The sequence below is a fragment of the Trachinotus anak genome, unplaced genomic scaffold (genome assembly GCF_046630095.1).
Source record: "Trachinotus anak isolate AG129_WGS33_773 ecotype Australia unplaced genomic scaffold, CSIRO_AGI_Tana_v1 ptg000025l, whole genome shotgun sequence".
Taxonomy (NCBI): domain Eukaryota; kingdom Metazoa; phylum Chordata; class Actinopteri; order Carangiformes; family Carangidae; genus Trachinotus; species Trachinotus anak.
Window position 1 is genome coordinate 5,177,566 of NW_027273876.1, and position 27,252 is coordinate 5,204,817.

General features: G+C 42.2%; 2 protein-coding genes across 13 annotated transcripts in view; one reads left to right on the forward strand and one right to left on the reverse strand.

Annotated features, from left to right (window-relative positions):
- Positions 1-27,252, reverse strand: part of rpl38 (ribosomal protein L38) — a 374,880-nt gene that overhangs the window by 232,165 nt on the left and 115,463 nt on the right. Inside the window, exon 1 of one of the 7 annotated variants that reach the window (XM_071462795.1) lies at positions 19,086-19,096. The exons of the other annotated variants lie outside the window; for them this stretch is intronic. The gene's annotated coding sequence lies outside the window, so the exon portion shown is untranslated. Of the gene's footprint in view, positions 1-19,085; positions 19,097-27,252 lie in introns of those variants that run through there. 7 annotated transcript variants of the gene reach the window in all.
- sdk2b (sidekick cell adhesion molecule 2b) overlaps positions 1-27,252 on the forward strand; it is a 253,404-nt gene that overhangs the window by 38,760 nt on the left and 187,392 nt on the right. The gene's annotated exons all lie outside the window — the stretch shown is intronic.

The following is a 27,252-nucleotide window of genomic DNA, read 5'->3' on the forward strand; positions in this document are numbered from 1 at the left end:
AACACAGCGCCTGTATTTCATGAGGAAACGCTGAAGTCGGACTCCAGCTTAGATTGCTTTTTTTAGGAGCTGAAGGTTAAACAGGGTTTTAACAGACATGCTTTTGAAATGTAAATCTTTGCGTTAGTGCTGCCTCGGCAGTGAGATCTGTACAACTGAAAGCAGCGATCATGAAGTCCTCACTGTCTTGGGTGAAGATATAAATCAGCCGCTACTGACTTTCTGCTGACTGTCATAATCGGTTCGTTAAACCCACAAATTACAATGCCAATGGACAGAAAAGGCCTACTGTTTTTCATTGATAGCAAGATATAATTTAAAGGATAAAATCATAATCAGTAACAGTTTGAGATTGAGATTTACATGCTTTGATTGGACCCTCTTGTAATATTGTTTGGGGTAGTTACACTAGTTTGACAGTAATAAAATATTGAACCGTCAATAGCAATCACTGAGCAATCACTGAGTTGTGCAAACACAACATGTCTCACTGAAAAAATATGAATTCCCCAGCGTACACTTTATGATTAATCAAAACACTAGAAAGCAGCTACTAATTACTCCTGAGTGCTTATGAAACATTATGTCCATAAATAAGCATATTTATTTATACATAATTTGATTTCATTATTCAGTGTTTATAACCTATTGTTAATGTGTTTGTTTGTGTTGCCTCAGCTGTACTTGCACTAATTATTTTTCTCATCAACATTTCAATGGGTTTCTTTTTTTTTAATTTTTATTTTTTTTAAACTTTTCTCAGGTTACAGGCCTTTCATAATTGATGTGTTTAAGCCTGGGTGATGAATCTATTAATATCCTCATGTAAATTACTCCTGTGTCGAGCAAGCCACATATATTTATCACCCTGACTGTCTTCTGATGAGGGGAAGTTAAATTAAAACATTTTATCAGATAAAAAAAATTGGGACAACAGAGTTTTTGTGTGAGCTGTCGCTCGCTGTCATCTCTCCGCTTAAGCTGTGTAAACACGCAAAGACGCACAAAAAAAAGAAATACAGAGAGAAGAATACTGTTTAATCATTTAAAGACTCAGAAAGGAACGAAATGAAATATCTGGGACAAATGAAAAATCAATCAAAAAGAAAAAGAGGCTGTCATGGGGCGCCGTTTGAGCATTTCCACAGCTGTTTTAAGGCTTCGTTATCCACTTCAAAGAGGAGCCTCTGATCCACTGAGAGAGGTTAGAAACACAATTTTGATCCACTTGGCTAGTTTGTAGTTGAAGTTGAGTGTGTAGCCATGTTGTTAGGTTCTAGCACTGTGATTGTTTTTATACAGAACATCATGTATGAAAAATTACAAACAAGCACTTAACAAATCAGCAGAAATGTTGCGTGGCGCACAAGCAGCCACGTTACCGGATGTATCTCAGGAGTGTTTGATTAACAAGGCTCTCACTCATGCTACTCATGTTATATACGTGGCACCTCTTTCTGTCCGGTTGATTCTTGTCCCACGGCCTGTGTGTGCTCAGGGCTTGATGTGGTCAGCTCTCAGTAGCTCGGCCCAGACCTTTTATTAGTGATTGCCGACTTACCTCCCTTTGCAGGAATGTTGCTACTCTGGCCCCAAACCAATCAATTACCAGCTGAGCCCTGCTGACCCGTGTTACTCTTTAACCTTCATCCAGGATTCCCGCGCCATTCATGTTGTCACTGAGCAATTATATGTAGACCTTTAACATTTTTTTTTTTTTTAGTTTTAAATATCGATTTTTCCAAAAATTCCAACTCTGGGATGAGTTCACTGAAGACTTGATGCTGCCCGGTCAGATACTTACTGTGCCAATGACTTAAAGATATGACCAGTAAGTACTGTCCTCTTAAATAGAAAGATATAACAAATTTCTGTCGAGTAATTCTTCTTTCAGTATATCCGGTACAGAAATGGTTGAAGTTTCCGTGTTGGAACTAGGATAACTTTAATCCGCTTAAACCTACATCCTCCTGGGTGTGAGTGGTACTTTGCATCAGTGTATGTGAGAAATAAGACCCTTAAATAAGTTCGTTCATGGCCTAATTAACCGGAAAACACCTTACAAACTTTTAAAAAAAATTATTTTTTATAATTTTACTCTTGCATTTAAAACTTTGACATTAATCTAAGAAAAATAGGCAAAGAAAATGGTGGGAAAACACACAGCACATACTGTATATCTGGACACCTGGTTGTCAGGGTCTCTGTGAAAGAGAATGCAGGTTTAAACGACAAGTGTGCAATTAGAGACATTACAGTAATTACTCACCCAGGATACATGAGCACAACTCTGGCATGCTAATCAGCCCAGACAGCTTTGAACATGGGTGTCTCAGTTTACTGTTAGCATGGCATCAACCATTTGAATATTAATTAATGCAGACTGTGATAACTGCGTCGCTGTTGCCAATAGCAGGATGGAGAGACTTCATGGATTGGGAATCCTCTCGGGAAGGTTAAGGCCAGGAGAAGTAAAAGTCCTGTTTGTGTCCTGTTTTATGGTCATAAGGAGGTAAAGCAGATCACTGTTAAGGTTTGGCGCATAAATAAGTGCTTTTCTGGCGTGGTATGTGATTGAGTCCTGGGGATATTTTTGGCATCCTTGGTCAGTCTGTTTGGCAGCACATAAAAGACCAGAGGCAACAGAAAGAACAAGGAAAGCTTCAGTCAAGTGTAGACCTCTGTGCCAAGGCCTAATAATCTCCCCAGGTACAGTAGCTTTTATTTTTATGGTCTACACTGCACTGGGTAGATGGTAGCATAGTTATGTAAGGCAAATTTGATCTCATGGTGGGGCTGGGTGTCCAGAATCAATAGGTTGTTCTTCGAAGTATTGCACAGCAATATGTGCACAGCAAATTTTATGTAAATCTGGCCATTAGATAGCTACATGTCATTCACAAACAAACCCAACATACAGCAGGAAGGACTGAGAAGGAGGTAGGAGCTAATGTGAGAGTGATTTGGGAAGAGAAACCTGCAAGAGGAAGATATTGATGAAAGATGAAAGAGATATGCGATCAATACGAGAAGGAGACAGTCAAAGAGAAACACAGCCAACACAAATCTAAGAGAAGGACACAATAGGAGTTCAGGGAAGCAGTAAAGGGAAGTGCCGAAGGCTGCGCGGTAGGAACAAGAGTAACAGATGTACTTTAAATTAGCCCGGCTCGGGGAATGTAGCCTGTGAAAGAGGCCAGAGATGGTGACCCTCAGCCCTGCAACCCGACCCCCCCCCCCCCCCCCCCCCGTGGCACAAGCATCTCTTTTGTGGTCTCTCCTTCACTTCCACACTCCCACCATCCCTCCACCTCCTCCTCCCACCAACCAGCCTCAGCACAATGAGTTTGCTGGGTGCTTCAGACCACTCCAATCAGACCAGAATAGCAGGCGGCAGGAACGCGTCGGCTCCCCCCTCCCTTGCTCCCAGAAACGCCGGGTAAAAGCTAGCTCAGCTCCCCAGTGTTCTGCTCTATGCTCCAGTTCGTCCTTCATTAGCTGAGGCCCGGCACTGAGCTAATGATCACTGTTTCCCCCTTTTTCTTCCTTCAGCTCAAGTACAGTGCTTCTGCTCCTTTGTCTCTCTTCCCCTGTGCTGGCTCAAACTGGATGACCATGACATTCAGATTGTTTAGCATGCATACATCATCGCTCGCCTTCACTCTCTGCTCATAGACTTTACAATGTGACACCTTTTGACCTTCCGAACAGATTGTGGATCTTTTTTTTTTTTTTCTTGAAACTTCTGTCTTACCTTTTCTTTTCTGCATGAGCTAATCATATTCTATTCCACCTATCGCTCATTCTGTGTAAAATCACCATATTCCTTTTTTTTTTTGTGTCCTCTTCATCGTCTCGTACAGAACACATTCTTCATTAGTTACACTCATGCAGCTGTCCTCTGTCCTTGTATTTTGCACCTGTTCTGCCTCTGGGGTCCCCTTTGTTCCTCCATCATGATCTCATCTCCCTACGGTGCTGTGTTCGAAGCTAATCCACGGTTAGTCTGCATGTCTGGATTCTGTCTCGCTATCTGTCTTTTTTTTTTTTCAAGGTTATGTTTGATATTTAATTTGATGCAATTATAATTTGAGATTTCATCCTATGAGTTTTACCGTCTTGCTCAAGAATACAATAAAGCTTTTGAGTCCATGCCCGCACTCAGACATACACACCCCTTGCCTCAGCCTTGCTTGGCAGGGTGCGTATTGTTGCACACTATTAGCATAATGGTCATTTACATAGGGCAGAACTGTTGCAGGTAATTCAATCTATATGTAAAACACTGATGCTAGCGAGGCAGGCAGCCAGTGACAGCTCAGCTAACCCACGCTGCCCGGAGCACCTGCGTTACCATAATTATAGCCTCCAATCAGACCCGGTCCACAGCCATGTTTAGAAACCAAAAGTCAAACCTGCACAGCGGGATGATGCATTGATTATCCGCTGTGTTCTGCAATGTTTGCCACCTTCCAAAAGCTGACCAGCGGTGACTTCAGGACATCAGCAGACGTGCTACCTGTCACTTTTTCGGCCTGTTAATTTGATTTAGAGTGAAACAGATCTATTTAATGAAAGATGAGATGACAGCACCGAGTTTGGCATTGCTTCCAGACCCATGTAACATGATATATATTGATAGAGGCAAGACAATGTGGGACAGTGACTGGGCATCTGACTACTGCCCTACAAGAATCCCTACAATGCCCCCCCCCCACACATGCAGACTCTAACACACTAAACCCCATCTCTCCCCTTTACTTTTTGTTGCCAATCACATTATCGTCCTGTAACAATGCGCTGACTGCTGATCCGTCATGCATGCACGCCGTCGCTGTAATGTTATCGTCATAATAAGCCTCTATTCATCCATGAATGACAGCCGACTTAATTTGAATTGACTGAATCATTCTGATTTGCCAAGTTCACGAGCTTCCACCAAACAGCGGCAAACTCGGCCTTTTACAGAGCATTTATTTTTACTCCCTTTATTCCATTCACGGTCCATTGTTTTATGTTCAACTCTTCATTTATTTTTTTTATTCTCATTTGCTGCCGTCTTCTTCCTCTTCCACTTCCTCTCTATGAATAATTCATTGAGTCATACATAATTTAGGGGAAACAGCCAGAGATTTACACAGCTCTTTGTGTCACTGAGTTTTGTTTGGTAGCATATTCAATAATTGTTTAATATATCAAATTGACTGGGAGTTGGGAGCTGCGGCCGTGTGTGCAGCACTGCCTGATATGTCTGATTATGGCAGGGGTGAGCGCCAAATACTTCCCTGCAGTAGGAGACTCCGCATGACTGCCAGGGGAACTTCCTACTCCCCTTCAACAACCATAATTCTTCATTTTTCCGATTGGCTGAGATGTTTCTTGGAATACTTTGCAGCATGGGGTCCACGCTAATGAACTACAGAGTGGGTTCATTGTCGGTCATTGTGTGAGGGATTCTGCGCTGGTCTCGTCCTGTGTTTTCCTCAGATTAGCCCTGCTTTGGGGTGTTTGCCTGCCATCACTGTGTCTGGGAACGTTCCTATTTTGGTCTAGTTCTTCCGTGCCTTACATTCAGAGCAGTGAAAGGGGAATTTGAATCTTAGAAAGATTGCTAACATTAATAATTTCACATTTCACAGAGGACCCAGCATGACATTTGCTGGTCTATCCCTATTCAGCAAAATAACAGGCTTTCAGTCAGTTCTATTCATCTCAGTGGAATTGCTAGAAACTGCGCTTTTTGCACCGTTTCCATTGTGTATTTCAAAAGGCTTATGCACCCTACTAGATCTGTTTGGCATGTTATTAAGTCTAATATGTTCGGCTCTCAAAATGTGTATTAGCTTTGGGACACACCTTTGTCTTATGTGTCTGAATGATGATCAGTTGAGATAATCCAGTATTTGGTTTTCTGGCTACATCCCCAACAACATCAACAACAACACACACACACATACATAAAAAAAAGAAGAAGCAATGCAATAAAATCTGATCCTCCGGCTGCAAAGCCAAGTCCTATTTAATGAACTACTTCTCTCAACCGGTTCCCTTCTTTCATAAAGTGACTTGTCAGTTTTGCCTGTGAACTGTTTTTTTTTCCAGGGGAACCAAAGTCAAGCATTTGCGCACGTTGCTAATTTTACTTTGATCGCTCACTGGGGATTTGTAAAGTTACTCTCTCCCCCTCACACTGATATTGACACTGCGGATTGTTTTTTTTTAATTACAGCAGAAAATTAGTCCTGGGGCTGGGTCAGTGTCTCAGCTTTCAACTGGCCTGAGCTCATGACCATACTGAATTGAGTGAACATGGAACTTATCCGGTACCCAGGAGTCTGGAGCTGTGATCTCTCTCCTGGAAGTCAGGGAGGCCATTAAAAGAACCTATAGAACCGTTCCGTGTCTTTTCATATCCAGCCAGTGTTCCCGTCAATCTTTCTTTTTGTCCTTGCAGAATGATTGAAACCCAGCCAGGGTTTACACTTTAATGTGCTGTGTATATGCAGAGTTAAATGTTTCATTTGGAACCACCGAAGAGAGAACTGGAAAGCAAATTCCTGTGTTAGAGTGCGTCCAGGTCCTCCTCTGAACAGGGAACCATTATTGATATCCTCAGCAGGGAACATTCAGGCTACCAGGCAGCGCCATGTTTTCTTATTCTTTTAATTTTTCTCTTTTACTATCAAAAATCAGTACATGCATTACAAATCAATTCGCATTACCTTTTTCCAAATGGTGCTGCACAAAGGTGAACACAAAATAAATATAAAATCCTGTATAGAAGGCTGTGCTCTATATACATATATACATAAATGGTATTTGACCATTTGCTCTACATATTGAACAAAAACCACCCAGGTGTGTGACAAAGGGGAAAGCAATGAAGAGATGAGTAGGAGCAGGCTGCAAAACACAGCCACTCATTTCCATTGTTTTCAGTTCATACAGTAGGTTGACTGGTAACACTAATTGGCTTGATGTGCTTAATTTCAATACTGCATCCTAGACACAAAAATGTCTTCATTTTCTATGGCCACAGTAAGACGGTGAAGCGATGTTGGATCGAGCTTTATTTGCAGTAATTGATGACTGAATAAAACAACACGATTGACTCTTTTGCAAACCATGGAGCTGAGTTTTAATAAAAAAAAAAAATACTTTAAATGCGCAGTATGTATCTTCTGCTGCTAAGGGTTTCTCAATCAAAACAGTAACAACAGACAGCGTTTGGTGATGTCTTGAAGTAGCGTGGGATGGTGGGAGTTGTTGTCTTTCTTTCTTTGTTGTCAGCTTCTCCTGGTTTGGATTCCTTCAGTGTCAGTCGTTCAGGAGGTTTTTACCTGGGGCGGAATTATCCACAGAGGTCTCCTCCTCTTCAAAACAAACAACAGTAAAAACAGTAAAAAACAGAATAAAGCAGTTTCACAGTTTCACTCTGCTGTGTGGCAAATACAAGGAGGGGCTGAGAGCTGAGACTGCGGCTAATCTTTGATTGTTTCTCTGATAACTTATGCACCAGATGTTCAGGAGGTTTTTACCAGCAGACGGATTACTCAGAGATGCATCCTCCTCTTTGTAACAAGCTGACCAATGGATTAGATCCAGTAGAAACACTAAAAAAAAGGCAGAGTCACATAAAAACTAAGTGTTCCGCTGATGCTTCTCGGCGGATACAGGAAGTCTTGGTGGAGCTGGGAGCTGAGGGGTCTAACATTTGCTCGGCTTTCTTCTCCGATAACTTAAGATCCAGACGTCTGATGAATAAAATCCTTTGTCTGGTTAAAATATAGAGTTGAAAATAGAGGTGTAAAAAATATGTCTTAAAAATCCAGTTCATCCAGCTTTATCCAGCTTAAAACTGGATAAAAAGTCAGTTTTGACCACGCAGATTAATGTACATAGGGGATATGATGCCATTAACAGGCGACCAAATGAAACAGACGGTTTTTAGATTGCTGGAAACATTTGGGATCATGTAAATACACAACTCACTAAAAACATATATTATTTTATTATATTATTTGTGCTACTTAAAGTGTGATGAGCCTGACATGTTTGCCAGGTGCTGGTGATGAAGTAGAGACGTTTTCCTCCCATTTCACTCCTGTAGTAAATGAAGGTAATGCATCAGGAGAAATCCAGAGAAAAACACGTACCGGATTTAACATCAGCTGTTCTTCTGAAGGAAACGCCACACGGCACGTCAGTGTCAGCTGCCAGTGATTTGCCTCGGTACAGAGATATTGTTTCCTCTGGCTTTCTTCCCAAAAGTGTCACTCAACATCTGCCATTGAGAATCAAAGTGAGAACATCTCTCTATAAGGGAAAAAAAAAAAAAAAAAAAACGCCATCCGTCGCACGTTGCATGTTGCCTTCTCAAGTTCTTACACAACATCCACAGAGCCAAGGCAGATGACACCGCTCCGGCTCCAGGCGCCACCACACAAATTGGACCCCAGGAGGAGCGTGAAACACTTGGCCGCGGAAAACAATTGGACATTTGGAGACGTCTCCTGCCTCTTATGCTGTGCGAGATTGGCACAGGCAACTTTCTGAAGGAAGGAGACAGGTGGAGAGATGGAGAGCAGAGATGTGGATGGATCTTTCAAGCAGAGCAAGCAGCAGGTGTGCAAACATGTCATTTTTAGACTGAAAGACACAGAGGGGAGGTATAATGTTTAGCTACATTGTTAGAGATAGAGACAACATTGTATTGCCGGATGTGCAAGAAAAAGAATAATTAAAAACTCCACCTTTAGGAGGAAGTCCAAGCTCCTGCCCCAGAGGAGAGAGAAAAAAATAAAAGAGCACGGTTACCTGGAAGTGGCAGGAAGTGAAAGGAAAGAAACACAGTGGAATGTGTCAAAATAAATGAGAGCGGTGGAATAACAGAAGAAAGAGAGGCAGGGAGGAAGGTCTGAGGAGAGATCAAAGGAGCGTGAGGGAAGTCTGTGTGTAGCAGAGGAAAGAGCATTGGAGAGTGAGGAGTGATAAGTCCGTGACAGCTGCAGCATCATTAGTGTATTAGGATCAATCCTCAAGACTCTTGTTTGCAGTCTTTGCCTGTACAGAGGGCCGAGGTCATTTATATGGGCCTGGTCATGCAGCTGCTGCAGAAACTTCCAGATAGCCTTCCTTACTTGCCCGACATCTGTGATCTCGCATCCTTCTCCCCCTCCACCTCCACTTCTCACCATCAGCAGCGTGGGTATTTCTCTCATGCCCTGCTCTGCTGGGCCTTTGTCTGACTTTAATTTTTACTGATCTGCAGCCAGAGGTTAGCCATAAGTGATGTTGCTCAGCTGAGGTTCATCTGTCCTCACCTTTCACATTTCAACATGAGAAGATGTACTGAGTTCTAGGTTCGGTTTTTCACTCTCTTTGCTCTACAACTCCACCCAGGTGGTTCTGCAACACCCGATTGTTGTGACGATTAGTTTATCAGTTCCAGTCAGCAGGAAGTAATTTGCCAGGGACTGTGGGTGTGTGATTAAGGCGCCTTACTACCCTGAGCCAGGCTGGTACACCGTGACGGTAGTGAGCGTGGTGGCAAGACGTAGGCAAGCTGACAGATTTACACATGTGCTCAGACACACAAAAGAACATGCAGCAGGCTTACTGTGTGTTCACACATTGCTGTTGATGCTACTTCCTTCAATCTCTGTGTGTGTGCATGCATGCAGTGTGCATGTTTGCATCCCCACCGCTGTGCAAGTGTGTCCTTGAATAAGGCTGATACCACCGGGAGCTCATTTGAAACTGACTTTATGGGCTGTGTGGGGCCATTGCATGTGGATGATAATAAAAGTCATGCTTGATCAACTGCTTGTGTCATTATAGTAGCATGTATATTCCTTGCAGATCGTTGTACGTATGCACCCATCCCTGGTATCCAGCCCCTTCTCACTCCACTGAGCGCTCTGTTTGATTTTCTAATTCTGGGCTTAAAACAATAATTGGAACAATGCTCATGTCAAAAGAGACATCTCATCTATTCCAGACACACACTGCCTTTTTAATCCACGTAGAGAAATAGCCTATGATTTCCTTATCGGGTCCTTCAATTAATCTGGGCTTCCCCTTTTTGTTTGCACTTCCAGTCTTTAGAGTTATCTTCATTCCGGCGGCGGCAAGTTTATGCAGGGCTGCTAAAGCCGTGTCACATTAACAGGAGAAGAAAGTCCTTGCATGTAATTACTTAACACTTGTGCTGTCTTTCAAGGAAAAGAACAGGGGTGAGGGAGAGGGAGACGACAATAGCTGAGCCTGCCGTCTCATTTACTAAATGAGGCCTTTGGCCGCTTGTCTAGCAGAGAGAACTATGCATTGTGACAGAGAGGATCTCATTGGTTCCCTTGTTTCAGGAGTTGATTGTTTAACCTGCTGAACCTAATTATGATACATTGGACACATATTATAACCCATGACAGCACATTGTCTGTGCGTTTTATAGGAGGCCTATGTGAATATCTTCTTGTACACATTAATATTGTCACTGTCGATGGCACTAATGATGCCTCAGAAAAACTCTCTGTTCCTACTTTGTCCCTGAAAAAACTTAAAGGTCCCTTGTTATGTAAAATGAGATGTTATAACTTTACTGATGAGAAAGCAGGTCTAGGTTCTATATTAACACGCTGAAGGTTTAAAGCGCCCAGTCCACAGAGAAATGCAGACAGCCCATATTAGGAATCTGTGCCTTAAAATGAACCGTTAGGACTTCTGTAACTTTGTGATGTCACAGCACCAGAGCCTCTCTTCTGATTGGCTCACTGACCTGTTGTTACTGCAGCTTAGAGAGAAGCCTGAGAGAGGGGTTGTGAAACTAAACTGAGATGGTTTTTGTTACTCAAAACCACAAATATATATTCTTAAGGATCATAACTTCAAACAAAACACTGGAAAAGTGTAAAATGTGGGACCTTTAAGGAGTGACTTTAATGGATTGCCACATTATCTTTTGTTTTGCTGCGGTTACATGCGGGCAGCGTTTCTGTTTCTTTTTGTTCAGGACACACAGCACAATACTTTGAACACATCCAAGAAATAACTGCTCCGTCAATGCATTTATCAGAAGTGGTAAAGCAAGAGACCTGACTCGGTGGACAAACAAAAAACCCTACTCGTGGGTGACTCATACCTTTTCCCACAGGCTCGTCTGAATCATTGTAATGGCCTAAACAGCAGCTGTGTCTGTGTCTGGTGCGTGCGCCTGTGCATTACTATGTGCTGGCAAAGGGGGTGTGTGTGTGTGTGTGTGTGTGTTCAAAAAAAAAAGAATCCCTGCTTTTCTCCTCATCTCTCTAGCAGACATGCACCGCCCTCCATCCATCTTTAATTGCCTCCACCTCACACATCATTTGTGTTTCTGTCGTAAAAAGAAACATTGAAACTCCACCACTGGGGATCCATAACCATTTTCCAGCCTATATGCTTTTTATTGCCGTATTTAGAGCCTTCATAAATATAGAGCAAAGCATTAGGGAAAAGAGAACTAGTGAAGAATCACAGCCGAGACACCTGCTGCTGTTTCTATAGATAATCGGGCAGACAGACCAATAGAATGACAGGTAGACAGGCAGACAGGCAGACACACACACAAAAAGCAGGAAACTGAAGAGATGGAAAATACAGCAACAAGTCATATTGGCAGCATAACACAGCGGGTTCCAATCACAGATTAGATTGCATATTTAAGCTCACAATAGCAACACAGAGAACACCCAAACAAAAGTCAGTACAGGTGTGTGTGTGTGTGTGTGCACGCTCAGCCTGCCAGCATTAAAAATACATTGTCATTTGCTGTTGAAACACAAGTATTCTCACACACACACACACACACACACATTCTGACTTTTGTCTCTGTGTGCTGTCCAGCTCTTCCAACCCTTGGTGATTATGCACAGCCAGGTTCATATACGAACACACACACACACACACACACACACACACACACACACACACAGAAAGCCATACGCCTCCAGATTGTTTAGCATACAGCAGGCGTTTGCTCATTGTTCTCCAGGAGTTGAAAGGTCAACAAGTTCCCTCCCTGATAGACTCAACACGGAGAGGATGGAGGATGAACAAAAGCCGGCAATGCATACTCATGCATCACCCTCACATAAATATACACAGAAACACAAACGCTCTTTACATACAGAGGTACGCTCACATCCTTAACTGCTTCACCTTCCCAACAAAGACGACATAAATTCATCACATCAAAGTAGCATTTACCAGGGATGTTCTCTGACCTCAGTAACAAGGTATCCAGTAAAATATTCATATCCTCTCCTGCCTCATACACTTTGCACGAGCAAAACTCCACACTTACAGCCAAACAGCTGAATATTGTAATGCCCCCTTCAGGATGGAGACCTCGGATGTTGTACCTGGAATCTGTTGGAGTCCCTCTGCCTGTTTTGGGGTCACAGCCCCTAATACTCCTGTTACCACTGGGACCACTTTGGACTTGACCTTCTCTATCAGTGTTAGCTGTTCCTTCAGCTCCTGTACTCCTCAGTTTTCTCATGCTCCTTCTTCCTGTCGTAACTGACTGCTGGGAGTCAACCACCACCATGTCTGGCTGGTTAGCCATAGCCAGCAGCAGGATCAGCTCTGTTGTTTTCTACCACTTTTTCTGGGGTTTATTGGGACTTGGGGATTTCTAAGTTTGCATGCACAAACAAAAATACATACTTACATACATACTAGTAAGAAAACTAGGGCTACACCTGAATATTGGAGAAGATGTAATGTTTCTTTCTACCACATCTCATTTGATCCCAAACATGAACTTCCAATCTTCAAATTCAAGCGCGAGAGGTCATTTCTTGTACTCCAGCTGGGGATGGTCAAAAAAATGGACTTTGGCCAAATGAATGCTCGATTGCTTTTAATAAACTATGAAAAATGCAATAATGACACTAAACTAATGTAATGTGTAATGTGTCCATTGTCATGTTATCTTTTTGCTCATGCCAGAATCTAGACTTTACGTCCTGTCTCAGACCAACAATTAATGGCCCAGATATTTCCTTACATTGACCAAGTAGTGTTTACATCCCAAACCTTGCCATGGTTCACACTGACGTGACCCTGCATTGATATTGTAGAAATACTGTGGCACTGAAGCAGACTACGGTTTTGCAGAATTGTCCACTATCAACGTTTTGTCTGGCAAGTTGGTTGAAAAGAACAAGAGAATATTGATCCCTCAGCTCCTGATTCATTTTTTATTTTATCTTTATTTATTTATTTTTCTGTCATTGCTTGGTTCAATAAAAGCTTTCCACCCTGCAATCAAATGATAGGATTGTTTTCTGTGAGAGAGATGAGAACAAATCAATCATGGACGGATATAGATTCTTGGGCCAAGTGGCAGGTTTAGAAAATGTGACATTCAGGGTCTGATCGGCGTTGTATTATGTATCATATTGTTTTATTTATTTGATGGTTTAAATGGCTGAGTGATGTGCACCTTGCAGGCTCATGCAGCGCTGCACGGACTTCTAGCTCTTTAACTGATTATGAGGCTCTCTCCACTTCAAGTTCAGTATGACGCTGTCTTCACTTATCTTCGCTCGACCAGACGGCAGACTGAAAACTGTGAGGGGAAGACGGAAATAAGAGAGAGGGTGAGGAAGACAAACAGATGGCTTTTATCATGACTCAATTAAAAGTTTCTTCTCTTCTTCTGGCAACGCAGCGAAAAAGATTGGATTCAGTTATGAGTGTGTGTGTGTGTATATCTCTGTGTGTTATGTCAGAGTACACGATGAGATGTGAGCAGCTAGGGAACCGGTTGAAGCCTCATCTCCTCTCACTGTCAGAGGTAGCCAGCCACAGTTACGCCACACCTCTCTGCTCACAGATTCCACACAGCCACATGTACAATTTCACACAAACCTTAATATGATATTAATGTGCACTCTGAGTCTTTCATTGCAGGAGATGCACTGAAATTTTCATTTACAAGTCAGACACAATAATAGCTAGACTAAAACACACTTACTGTAAAATAATGAGTAAAGTGACTGATTTTTACTTCAAACCCTCAAATTTGTGTCACCTGCTGTGAATTTGTCAACTCTGTTTTCTTTTTCTTTTTAATTGTTACTCACTTCCTTTTGTAGTTACTTCCCTAATTTCTTCTTGTCCCTTCCATTTAATTTCTTGCCCTGAAAACCCTTCTGTGCCCTCTTATTTTCCTCTTTGTCTGTCTCATTCTCTCTCTCTCTCTTTCTCTCCTTTTTCCTCAATTCCCCCTTTGCTAATTCTAATTAAAGACGAGAAATGTCATCTTTTATTAATGAAGCTGTTAATGAAACAGGGGCCGCTTTTGTCAGGGACAAAAGTTTCCACCAATTAATTCTTCGCAATTAAAGTTGAAGAAAAAGATTCTCCCGGAAGAGTGTTTTGCTCCGACTCCCATGATGTGGTGTGTTTCTTATTTATTTATTTTTATCCATATGCTAAAAGCCTGAAATCCTTGTGGGTTTTTATGCCTGGAGGCTATAATCTACGAAAGGTACGCAGGGTAAAATGTAGTTCCAATTATGGTTCTTTTTGTATTGTATTAGTATTCCCTCAGGCAAAATCATTTAGAGTATCTAAGCAATTTTTCTTGTGCCAAGTTTAACATGTAAATTTCTTTTCCTTACATACAGTACATTTAGGATTTTACATGGATTATGGAGTCATTCCACCTCAAGTAGCTCTAAAATATGTGTCTGCTTCTCATGCCTCATGCAAAGCGACAAAGCCACAGTTTTATTCAGTTTACTGTTTAGTCTGAAGCACAGTGTGTATGCAGTGGCAGTAACCCTTCCCTTTATCCTCTGTTTCTCTCAAATCCCTTCCCAAACACATCAAGCAGATATTCGAGACAGCATTCAACTTTCCATGTGCTTTGAAAGTCAATGGCCATTTTGTTTGATACTCAAAATGTATTAAAGTCCCATATTGTATAGAATGAGATGTCCATGTGTTTTTTTTGATTATAAAGCAGGTCTAGGTTCTATATTAACACTGTGAAAGTATCAAAGCCTCAGTCCACAGAGAAATGCACACAGCCTGTATTCAGAAACTGAGCCTTAAAACCAGCCGTCAGGACTTCTGGAACTTCAGTCACAAACCCAGCCCACCCGGACCGACCTTCCAAAATGCAGGATTCAGATTTTCTGAGTGTTTACCTGAAATCTGCAATATTTCTCAGAAAATAGTCAGCCTCTCTTCTGATTGGCTGACCAACCTGTTGTTACTGGAGCTCCAGAGAGAAGCCTGAGAGAGGAGATGATTTTTGGTTCTTAAAACCACAAATATATCTTCTTATGGATATCAACACTTCAAATAAGATAAAGGAAATTTCTAAAATATGGGGCCTTTAAGGTTTGTAATCCGGCCTTAACGATGAGCCACTCAGGCAGAAAGCTCATCAGTCAGTCACAAAGAAGACTGAATTTTTTTTATTGTTTTCAAAAGGGAAACTCGGCACTGGTGGGAAGCTAGCATTGCTTAGCGGGGTCATTTTCCAGTCTTTGTTTTCATTGCACCTGCAAAGAGGAATAATGGCCGGGGATGATCCATTGTGCAAACAAATTCATTGGTAGTTATGAAAGCGATAGGGAGCACAGATACACCAGTGATGCCCCAATTAGCTGGAGAGGCACTGAGCATTAAAGCCATCTGTGTCTCCCTTGAGTGGTGTGTTATTGACAGAAACGGCTCTGTGGCAATTTGTGAATAACGGTCCCCTTTTCATGTGTAGGTCTGAGTGTGAGTGCGTTCTCATATGCCAGCATATCAGGAAACAAGCCATTAAACTGAACACACACCACTCACGGGTCATAGACAAAATCACACACTCACACATACATGAAAAACATGTAGCACTCGCTCACTCTCTCCCCTCCACTCAGCATGTCAGGTTTTTTTTCATCTGTCCCAGCAGTGTGCTGTATTCTTCTGAGTGGCTGCTCGATAACCTCACATGGAGAGAGAAGAATGGACAGGCCCACTGAGAGCCTAATTAACCCTAATTAAAGACTAAAAATGGTAATAGAAATGTGAGTTGCTGTGCCAAGTTGTCTTGCGCTGTGACATGTCACTGCTACTTTTTTTTCTGTCTTTCTTCTGACTTGATAGGTCAATATGGGGTCCACGGTTCCATGGAAATCAACAGAAGTGGAAGTGGAGCCAAAAAAAAAATCTAACATGGTCATGTTTGAATTAACATCGCAAAGGTCTTCACCAACAGGGCTGAGTTTGACATCTGTGTTTTTCTCTTGTTTATTCTCACAGTTAGACATTTTTTGCTTCTGTGCCAGCGCTGGCCAAGGATGAACTGATTTGAATTTGATGGTCAAAGGTCAAAGGTCACTGTGACATCACAAAACAAGACTCAAGAATTCAAAACAAAATGTCTAATAGGATAAAACAGTATAGTTTATATCTATTTTATTTCCAAAAGGTCAAAGGTCAACTTTAAATACACTTCACTACATATATGAAACTGGACAGACATAAATGGAATCTGCAACTTGACTGGTTGGCAGAGGGATACAACCGTGAGGCTGTAATTCGAGGTTTGCATAATCAATTAATAATTCAGTCTATTAAATATCAGAAAACAGTAAAATGTGCTGAAATTGCTGGTTATGTTCGACCAACAGTCCAAAACCCATGGATCCTCAGTTAACAGTGATTCAAACAGAGAAACTGAGCAAATACTCACATTGTAGAGGCTTTTTTTTGATAAATGACTTAAATGTGCAGGAGAAACATTATTTGGCAGCCCTATAAGCCCCGATGAGGTTGCTTGTTTTGGAGCCAGTAAAAGAGGCCCAGGTATGATCTATTCATAGAGCCTGTTTGCCACCGTGCTCTTCATCCGCTCCTCCATGTCGGAGGCAGATTATAGGGCAGACTAATGAGTGTCACTCCAAATGAATGACAGTAGCTGCCAATTGTACCGGTGCCACCATCGCCCCGCAGGCCCATCTCCCCTCACTAATGATTAAATACCTTACACTTACTCCCTCCTTCCTTCTTCCCATTCCCTTGTGGCTGCACTTCTACCTTACCTCCATTCTCTCAAACCAGCTCGTTACCGTCCCAGATGAGAGGAGAAATTGGAAATGTTATCCTATCCTCTGTCTGGATGGATGGGTGGATGGATGGATGGATGCTTTTTTGATTGTTTTCTTGAGCAGACACAACTCAGTGCTGAGGAGCGGCGTAATGGCGTTCTCAGAGGTTTGACAAGGTGGCTCTCGCTGCGGTATTTCGCTTATTGCGAGCCAGGGTGGCGGAGGTAATGTGATTTCTGACTGGAGCGTGGTGAGGGTCGGTTGAAAATTTGATGTCTACAGACCATTGGGCATTTCTCAGTATGTGTGTGTGTGGATGACTTTCTGTGTGTAAAAGGAAGAGGAAAGGAAGAAATGACATTGCTCATGTCAATTTGGCACCATTGCAATATATTGCACAAGAATGATTGTGTGTGTTGTGGGTGTTGTGTGTTTGTATCTCGGTGTATGCGGGCCTGTATAAGTGTGCTTTTTGTTTTGCCAGAGATATCATGTCATGTCTGGATCACTCCCTGAGGCTAGTTTTGATGTGCTGGTATCTGATTTGGCACCCTTCCACCCTGCCTCATAACCCCCCTTCGCCCTGAGGGAAACAAATTTTTACAGCCTCTCCATTCTGTCTATCCATTGCTTTTTCCTCTGGGGTCCTGATCCGGCGGGTGTCCGTCCATCACAATGCCTGAATGAATGTCTGGAGATGGTTTGTTTCATCCCCACAGGCGCCAAAGCAGCCACATTACATACGTGCCCTTTTTAAAATTCCTTCAGCATATTGCCGCCGAGATGTGATCTCCCCCTCCTGTTGCGGCGGCAAAGAAAAAGTTGTATTGTTTTGATCTATGATTGCTCGATATCATTTGCTGTGATCTGATATGATAGAGCATGTCACTCCTGCTATCTTACGTGTTTGTTTGCCATATTCTTCTCTGTGGCATAATAGACAGTTTTCATTCCCTGTCTCTGCACAAGGAAAACCTCTGCTCAGGTCTAATCCTGTTAATGCTAAAATCTGATTATGGGCTGTAGCCTACAGCTCAGAGGTGTGTGAGAGAGACAGTATGTGTGTGGAGAGTATAAAAAAGAGGAGAGAAGGACATAGATAGGATGATAAAGACACATTCAAACGAACATGCCAGTCTATTCGTTTGAATGTGTCTTTATCATCCTATCCATCGGGATGGACACATATTTGTATGCGTCCACTTGGATTGACATACAAGTATGTGTCCATCTGGATTTGGATGGACATTTGTTGCACATAATCCGTCTTGCACCTTCAAAATGATCACTGGTAAGAAGTTAAATACATTTGAGGGCAAAGGGCACACTCTGAATTAAATCAGCTGGAAGACTGCGACATCGACTGATGAAATATTGATTGAAATATTTTGAATGTAATTCAATACCCGACCTTCTCTTTGAACCTCATGTCAGCAGTGAAGAACACAGCCAGTCTCACCAGGGCAGCAGACGTCCTGAGAATGTTAAGTCCTAAACCAAAAAGAAAAAAAAGACAGAACGATGCTTATCATTATGTGGTCAGTCTTACTCCGAGGGTTTTAACGTATTCTGGTGAGGCCTTAATGCTGGACTAAATTACTGTTATCAGCCCTCACTCAGATACAATCTGTCAAGCTGTCACATATGACTGCGTGCCATTGATGAAACATCACATTGCCGGTTTTTGATTGCCGAACCCTGGCAAAATGAATCAAGATGCATAAGGGTGTGCATTTTTCCACACATTAATCCTTTTCTCTGCACTAATGCACCAATCTGTGTCAGTGAGGTGACAGGCCAGCGTAGCGCTGAGTGAAATCAGTGAGAGGAAAAAAAATGTAATACAGGAGAGCGAAACGATATCTCAACATGTTGCTGAAGATTCACTTTTATATGACGTGCTTTAGAATAACCTGTGTGTGCGTGTGTGTGTGTGTGTGTGTGTGTGTGTGCGTGTGTGTTGCGTCTTTCCACACACAATGGAAATGTCTCTCAGACTGATATATAATGCAGATGTGAGTGGCTGAGAATTTCCAAATTGGAGAGAATTATCGGGTGAGGGCAATTGGATAATTGATGAGTATGTGCATATTCAGGTGATATCAGTGCCGAACGACACATCTCGGCAGAAACATGCTGGAAATGACGCTCCGCCACCTGGCCTGGGAGCTCCCAGGCATTCTGGGTGAAGTTGGATTGATGGTTGATAAAACATAAAAGCGGCGGCTGCCAGTATTTGGCTGATTCACTGCAGTGAACTACCCTGTGTTCTTATTATATCTTTAGGGTCACTGCAGTCAGCACTTGTGATTCACACTTGTCTGAAACTAACTTTTACACCTCAAGCCTCTATGTACCACTTTCTGCTTCAAACCATTCTTAAGAGCATTTCTTTGATGTTTACTAGTCAGTCTCTTTATTCCTTTTTACCTTTTTCACAGTGTTAACAAAGGAGAGATTCGTCCTGTGTAATGGAACTGAAATCTGTATTTTTTTTATATATATATATATATATATATATATATATATATATATATATATATAATATATTTATATATACACATACACGTGTGTGTGTATTATGAGAGAGGAAGAGGCAGAGAAAGAGAGAAAATGATGAAACAACTAGGAAGCATCGTATGGATTCTGGACTTTGTTCTCTTAAAACAAGACACATGAAAGTGCTACAGTGACCTGGGGACCCCCCTGCGATTACATACAGTCCGTGTGTATATGTGCGAGGGTGTATGTGTTTGTCACTAGTTGATTGGGCTGCATGTTGTTGCTCCAAGGACTGTTATCAAAGTGGGAGGCAGCTGGAAGGGAGAACTGGACGCATAGGAGCAAATAGATGATCAGCTAGGCAAAACATCTGTGGTAGTTTATTCACAAAGTATTTTATCTTTACTTTAGGAGTTTTTAATGGCACTAAAAAGTCTGAGGAAAGAGAGTAAAGATAAATGCACAAAGCTGTGTGAGCAACTTATTAAGAAATGGAGAGATTTCTTCAGCTTAAAGAAAAGAACAAATCGACCCTGTTACTATAGATGACATTATGGCCACAGTGATAAATTGATAGGGGACCAGTCTGTGTTGGAGAATTCATCATAGCAATACACCAGCATGGGGTACAAATAATGTTACTGCATTCACAATGACTGCATATTCAAAGCCAACATGTTGTGAGCCGACATTATAAATAGTCCGCAGAGACAGACCCTGTCCCTGCAAACCAAGTGACGCCCAGCTGTGTGTTTAGTGATATGGATATTTGTTGTGGTTGACAAACATATCTTCATCTTTTGATGCTGCAGTCATTTTGACATACGTTTTATCAGTAGCGCTAATGACACCAGGTTACTCGACAGTTGTCATGAAGCCAGCTTCTCTCTTTTTTTTTGAGAAAGTTTACAACAAAGTTTTACTGACAGATGAGAATCAGGTCTGCTCATTTGAAGCAGAATGTGTGTTTGTGTCAGACTATCGTAGACTTTGAGACGGTTTACAAGGTAGAGGGCTAACAGTAGACTCCTTAAGGACTTGTTGTAATTAGATCTTATTGACTTTAGAGTCAAAAGAGACTTGAGTCCTCTGGAAGACTTGGGAGCTCGTTTTCAATTTCCAGTGCTCAATTAGTTCACAATTCATTACAGGTTTTGATATAAAAGTATAAAAACATGCTGCAGCTTACACTCCCCATGATGCAACTTTTTTCAAAGATGGCTTCTTTACTTGAAATGTTCCCGACCTGGTAATCACCCAGGTGTTTCAAACTGTGTCTGTTAACATCTGAAGTCTTCAAGCATTAGCTGATAAAACCCTGATGACATTGTTATGACATCATCGGGGTTAATTTCTATACGTTTGCAAAGCTTGTCCAGAGCCGCAGAAGAAGTTTTTTGTCAGAGGAGCAGTAATCCCTATGACTAGACTCGATTTAAAAAAAAAAAAAAAGAAAAAAAAAAGAAATGGAATACTCATAAAATGCCTACACAGGCGACTCCTTAATCGTCCATTTAAAAAGTTTGGTGAATTTGGGCCCCTGAAATACAAGACAAGAAAACATAAAAGAGAAAGAACAGGGTGAGAACAGAGGAGAGAGAACCATCAATTAAACATGAATACCAACCAGGGCGAGGGTTTCACTCTGTTTGTTATTGTGAATATTTGATGAGGCAAAAGACAACTCACTTAGCACACAGCCATATGCTAACAATGGCATTATGAGTTGCCAGGCTTGTGAAAGGCATGACAGGGCCTCCCCTAGGCTCTGACTGCTGGAGACGCCGGCGAGGCACGCACACACAAACAAACACACACGGTTGCATGCTGCCGTTGTGTCAGTGAAGTTTAGCCTCGTGCCGGATGACACTTCAGTCCTCGAAGCCAAAACAACATCAAGCTGCCATAATAGTAGCTGGTGGGATGGAACCCCTGCCTGCCCCGCTGTTCTCAAGGGGGACCGCATACCAGGCCTCGGCATCACTCACTTCACCTCACAGCCACCTGCTAACTGAAGGGCTGGATGCCCTTCAACATCCCTGTCTCTTTTTCCTCTTCCGTTTCCCTTTCCTGCTCAAAGACAAATTCAGGTTTATTACAACTTACACGGGTCAAACTTGCAGCCGAGCTGCGCTGTGTGGCTCCAGTGACGTTGGTTGGTCACTTAATCCTTCACTTTGGTCCAGACTTAAATATCTTAACATCTATTGGATGGATAGTTGTTAAATTTTGCACAGATTTCCATTAAAATTTCAAAATTTGATTTTAATTTCACTGGATACTTTAAAAATATTGCTAGAAAGAAGTCAGGCTGGGGAAGGAGCAGCAGCACTCAGACAAATAGAGTTATTGGAAATGGAAAACTAGAGCAAACTGTAAAATTATAACCCAGACTCTCCAATGTAAACATCCATCACTGTTAACAGGCTTCCTGGTTTAACTTTGACCCACTCTGCAGTGGAATGATTGATTATAACTCACATATCAGGTGCACTCAATATCAGTTTTACCTCCAAATGTGGCGGTTTTCGATAATCTGGCTCAACTGTTGGCTGAATGTTCTTTCCCAGACCTCAGCAAGCTCAGTTTTACCATAGCCAATATTAGCAATAGCCAGAACTATGAAAATAAAACCCAAGTGGTAATAAAAACGGGAGTTTTCTTTGAACTCCTTTGCCCACTTATTCCCCTTTTATCATTCTCCTCTTGTCCAGTTTCTGCAGTTTCTGTTCCACACTCGTCTCGTCTTTTCACTCATTACATCTCCCTGTAACTCTTGTTCTTTCTCTCCTGCTCCCTCTCTCCCACTGGTATTTTTCTTCTCCCTTGCTGCCATTTGTCCCCAACTCTTACACCGCTCCTCACTAATTACCTCTTTCTCATGTCTCCTCCCTGTAACTAAATGACAGTAGATGTCTGGTCTTCTGATTCTCCTCCCCTGCACACCCCTCAGAGTTACAACGGCAACATTGTGTGACATTAAGCCGCTCGTACTTACAGGGCCCCCAAGTTGAAAGTGTCACTTCATTTATGGGGAGTCGACTAAGGAGCTTCAATCGGCTGACATCCCGGCTCCTGTCATCTGCTTTTTAATGTGACTTTGCACCACAGACAAACCGCCTTAAACAGAGTGGCCGTGGTTTGCCGGTGGTGAGGATGGTTGAGGTGGGGGTCGTTTAGCAGGCAGCAGTCAGATGTATGAGGCGCCTGCTGATTTTCCAACAGATTATTGTTTTTGTATTCAGAATTGCTTATTTCATGCTTGTCGAAGCAAGGTCTGTTTTAGCCTGGTATGTGTGTGTTTCCTTAATGGCCTTCCATGAATATTACATGTGTGGCAGAGGACGATCAGAGAGGAGAGGAGAGGCGAGGAAAGGAGAGGAGAGGAACTATGACAATGAACAGAACAGGAAGAAAAGAGGAGATAGGAGGGGAAATAGAAGCAGAGAATGTAAAGAACTGAATAGAAAAGACTTGAATAGAAGCAAGTTAAAGAGAGAAGAGCAGAACATAGGAGATGAGTGGAGAGAAGAGGATGAAAGATGACAATAGAACAGAACAACAGAAGAAGAGAGGGGGGGAGTGGAAGGGGGAAGAAGATCTGGGAATAAAACAATACAGTTAGATTGAAACGACTTGAATTGAGCTGAATTAAACTTTGAGAGGAAAGGAAAGGAAAAAGGAAAAAGAGGAAAGGAAAGGAAAGGAGTCAGCGGCCAGTGTGTATGCAGTGTGACTGTTGATCAGGCGATTCTGCTGGCTTACCTATGCTTGCTCAAACAGGCGCCCTGCTTAGACTGAGGGAGCCTTGTTTATAGAGAGAAGACCAAATCCTCCAATCAAACATGTATGAGGCAGCACACTTGTACACACACCCTCTTTTTTCTCTCTCTGACACACACACACACAAATAACACATCACACTCCAAAAACCAAAAAAAAACAGTCCACTCTGGAGACATCACAGTGGCACAAAAGGCACACATGAAGCAACACATAGTAACACGCTCACACACTATCCCACACACGCACACACACACACAAGGGGATCTGGATTATTTACTTAGAGTACAGTGCCTGCATTGTAGGGCCTTGGGGGGGTCTCCGGTGTGCGTAGGTGTGTGCGTAATAACACCATTCTCCACCTCTCTGCCTCTCTCCTAACCACACACAACAAAACACACGCGCAAGTCAACAGAGAGATGATGTACATCTCAGCAGACGCTTACGCCGCATATTCCCACCGCTGCTCTGTTTGGTATTAACTGTAACACTCCTCTCTCCTCATGGAGTTTTTTTTTGCAGTTGCCTGCCTAAGGAGACCTGCTGCTGCTTTCAGCTTTAATTTAAGGCAGAAAAATAGTCAGTGCCAGAGAGAGAGAGGGAAAAAAAACAAAAAAACTTTAAGCTTACCTCATCTCCAGAGTTTGCTTCTTCTTTTTTTTTTTTAAATTTCTTTTAATTATTTCATTATGCAGAAGATAATATATGTGGCAAAGTTATTTATTTCTTCTCAGCTTTTATTTAGTGGATGAGTCAGCCTATGTAATGAGCCAGACAGCAGACGAAATGGATTCCAGTGTATTCTGAACAGCTAACAGTCATCAACCGTTTTAGTTGTTAAAATAGGAAGAAAATGAGACTTATTTGTGTGTGATGCAGAAGTGAGGGAAAAAATAGACACTTGGTGTGTGTGAGTAACTGATAGGATCTTATAGACAGTATGTGTGTCACATGTTTGTATCTTTTAGTGTATGGTTAGAGGACTTTGTGTTGATATGTGTGTGTTTGTATGAAGTGTTCATCTTATTAAGACTTGACGGGACAAAGCTGTCAAGGATGATTGTCATTGCCAAGAACTTCAGGCATTGTTGTGTTTACACCACAAGAGGTTAGCACTGCCTCTACAGGGTAGACTGGACACTACAGTGACTGGTATTGGAAAGCAATGAGACAGTCCGACTGGTCCAGAGCTAGCTCATTAGCAGAAGAAGAAAGGATGTGGTGGAGATAGAAGTGTTTAAAAGACAACAGGTAACGCCCTCTGAGCAGCGCTACATCTTCAGGGCTGCAGTGAGTCACTGTTGGAAAGTGACGAGATGGCTAGCTGGCTAATGTGCTAACTTCAGTAGAAGAAAAAGATGTGATAGAGAAAAGAGTGAACACTGGAGACAGCTCTTGGTGAGTAAAGGAGTTATTTTTCATGGTGAACTCGAAACATTTTTTTCTAAATTGTTAAGTAAACTATGTAGCATTTAGTAAAACTCATAGCTCTTCATTCAGATTTATATCTCCATCGTTCCAAATATTGTGTTTATTTTTGTCGCCACCAAAACACACTGTTCGTTGCTCTTTAGAGTAAGTGAAGTCCTCCTGTGACAATGACAGCTCTGAAAACACTTAGAATAATTTAAAGTGGAAAGAAAAATTGAGAAAAAGAGAAATGAGCTTCTGTTATAGTGGAGTCTCTCTAAATAAACAAACTGAAACCTGTATTTTGTTTGATTGACTTGTTTTCCCAATTTTCACATAAATAAAAATCAATAATTTCACGGATTTATTTAAATTCAAGAAAATGAAAATAATGAGCCAAGCATAACTCAGATGTGTTAACGAGGTGTGCACACCAACCAGCCACAACATTAAAACAGGTGACTGGTTTTTAATGTTCTGGCTGAGCAGTGTATAAAGAGTTTATTCTGAACCATCAGTGATGTGATTTAAAACTCATTCTGTAGTTTCAATTATTTTCCTTGGCTTCATGGCATAACTGGAAAAAAAAATCCACCCGTCAGCCACAAAATTAAAATCAGTTACCTGCTTTAATGTTGCGGCTGATCGGTGTATAAGAGGGTCACTGCTGCATTATTGCTCCTTCTATCAAGAGGGAGGGGAGCTGACCAGAGCTGCCTCATTGTTGCTCCTTACTATCAAATCCTGGTGCATCGTTGTGTGACAGAACGATATCACAGCCTGTCACACGCTCTCCAGCCACAGCCAACACTGACTCTTCGGTCCCTGCTGTGCATGGAGGTTCGGCCCTTTGCGCCCTTGTGTGTGTGTGTGTGTGTGTGTGTGTGTGAGCATGTGTGTTTCAGACGGCCTCTGGTGGGTTTGGATGGTTGAGCACCCTTGTGTGTACAGTAGCACAAAGGTGTCAAAAAACAGTGACCGCTCTCTGCTTCCATCCCTACATTAATCCGCCTCTCCTCTTTCCTCTCTGTCCCTACACCCGTCACTCATGCATGAGTGATGACACACGTTGCTTCCCTGTGAGTGACAGTATTTAAACAAGTGTGAGCACTCACATGCATTAAGTTGCCTAAGAGGCCTCCTTGTGTGCCTGCATTAGTCCAGACTGGCAATTAAAAACAAGCCATTCACTTATCGGGAGTGTCTGTTCCCACCCACTCAAATCACGTCTCATCTGCTTTCCACTGCTGGTACCATGGTCGTGTGTGTGTGTGTGTGAGAGACTGTGTCTATGTGTAAGAGAGAGGGGAGAGGGGCACTTCTCAATCTGACACTTCACAGCGTGTGAAATTTAATTAAACACGCTTCACAACCATCCACACATACACAGATATACACATACTGAAAATTTCATGCAAATAGAATCCAAAAATGCTGTACACATTTTTCATTTTATGCACATTTTCTCATGCATAGGCTCTTTTCCTTTCCCATTATTGCATTCTCCAAGGCAGTTAATGTAGCTTTACCAGTGAAAACCTTTCATAGGCCTCCCTGTATGAGGTAAAGTATACAGCTGTGAGGGTCAAGTAGGTTCTGTAAAGACTAAAATATGGACTAGGACTGTAAATGTCTCGAGCATACTGGTAACTTGTGGCCAAGAAAAAAAAATCCTTGGCCCACATGACTACCCTGAGGTGCCCTTGAGCAAGGCACTTAACCCCCCAACTGCTCCAGTGGAGCTGCTCAGTTGCCAACAGATCAGACAGACAACAGATGGTTGAGCTGGGCAGCTTCCAGGTCTGTAACTGTGAGCGTGGAGCAGGGTGCTCACTCATCTTACTTCTGTTCAATAAACAACCAGTCCTCCAACCTGAACAACCACACAGGTCGTTTCTTTCAACCCTCAGATACGGCCCACGGGCGTGTCTCCTGATGGCTGATGCCCCTATGGCAGGCAGGCGTACCAAACCTTGGTTGTCATGGATACAATAATAAACATGTGGACTGTACAGAGAGTGTTTTACCTGCCTTTGTTTCCATGGTTACTATGATAATGATCATGGCTTGGTTAGGTTTAGGAAAAGATCATGGTATGGGTTCAAATAAGTACTTCCTCAACATTAGACAATCTTTGTTGTCATGGTTACAATAATAACAAACTTTCATGGACAATAGAAACACAAACGACTTATGGGCTCATTTTTAACATGAGCACCAAAAAAATAGCTAAGTTCTGAAGTGTTGGGTGGTTTGTTTCAAACCAGCAGACTAAACAGTTTAGTCAGACTTTACTAACTCCAGACATCAAAGAGTCAAGAGTTCAGAGGAGTGTGGTTCGGGGGCAGGGAGCTCGAGTCGTTCCAGAGGCATTCTGAGTCTAATTAAACAAAACCAATCTTGATTGAAGGTATTCAATTAATAACTCCAGTGATGTACAGATTCTGCCCTCTTCTATCTTGAC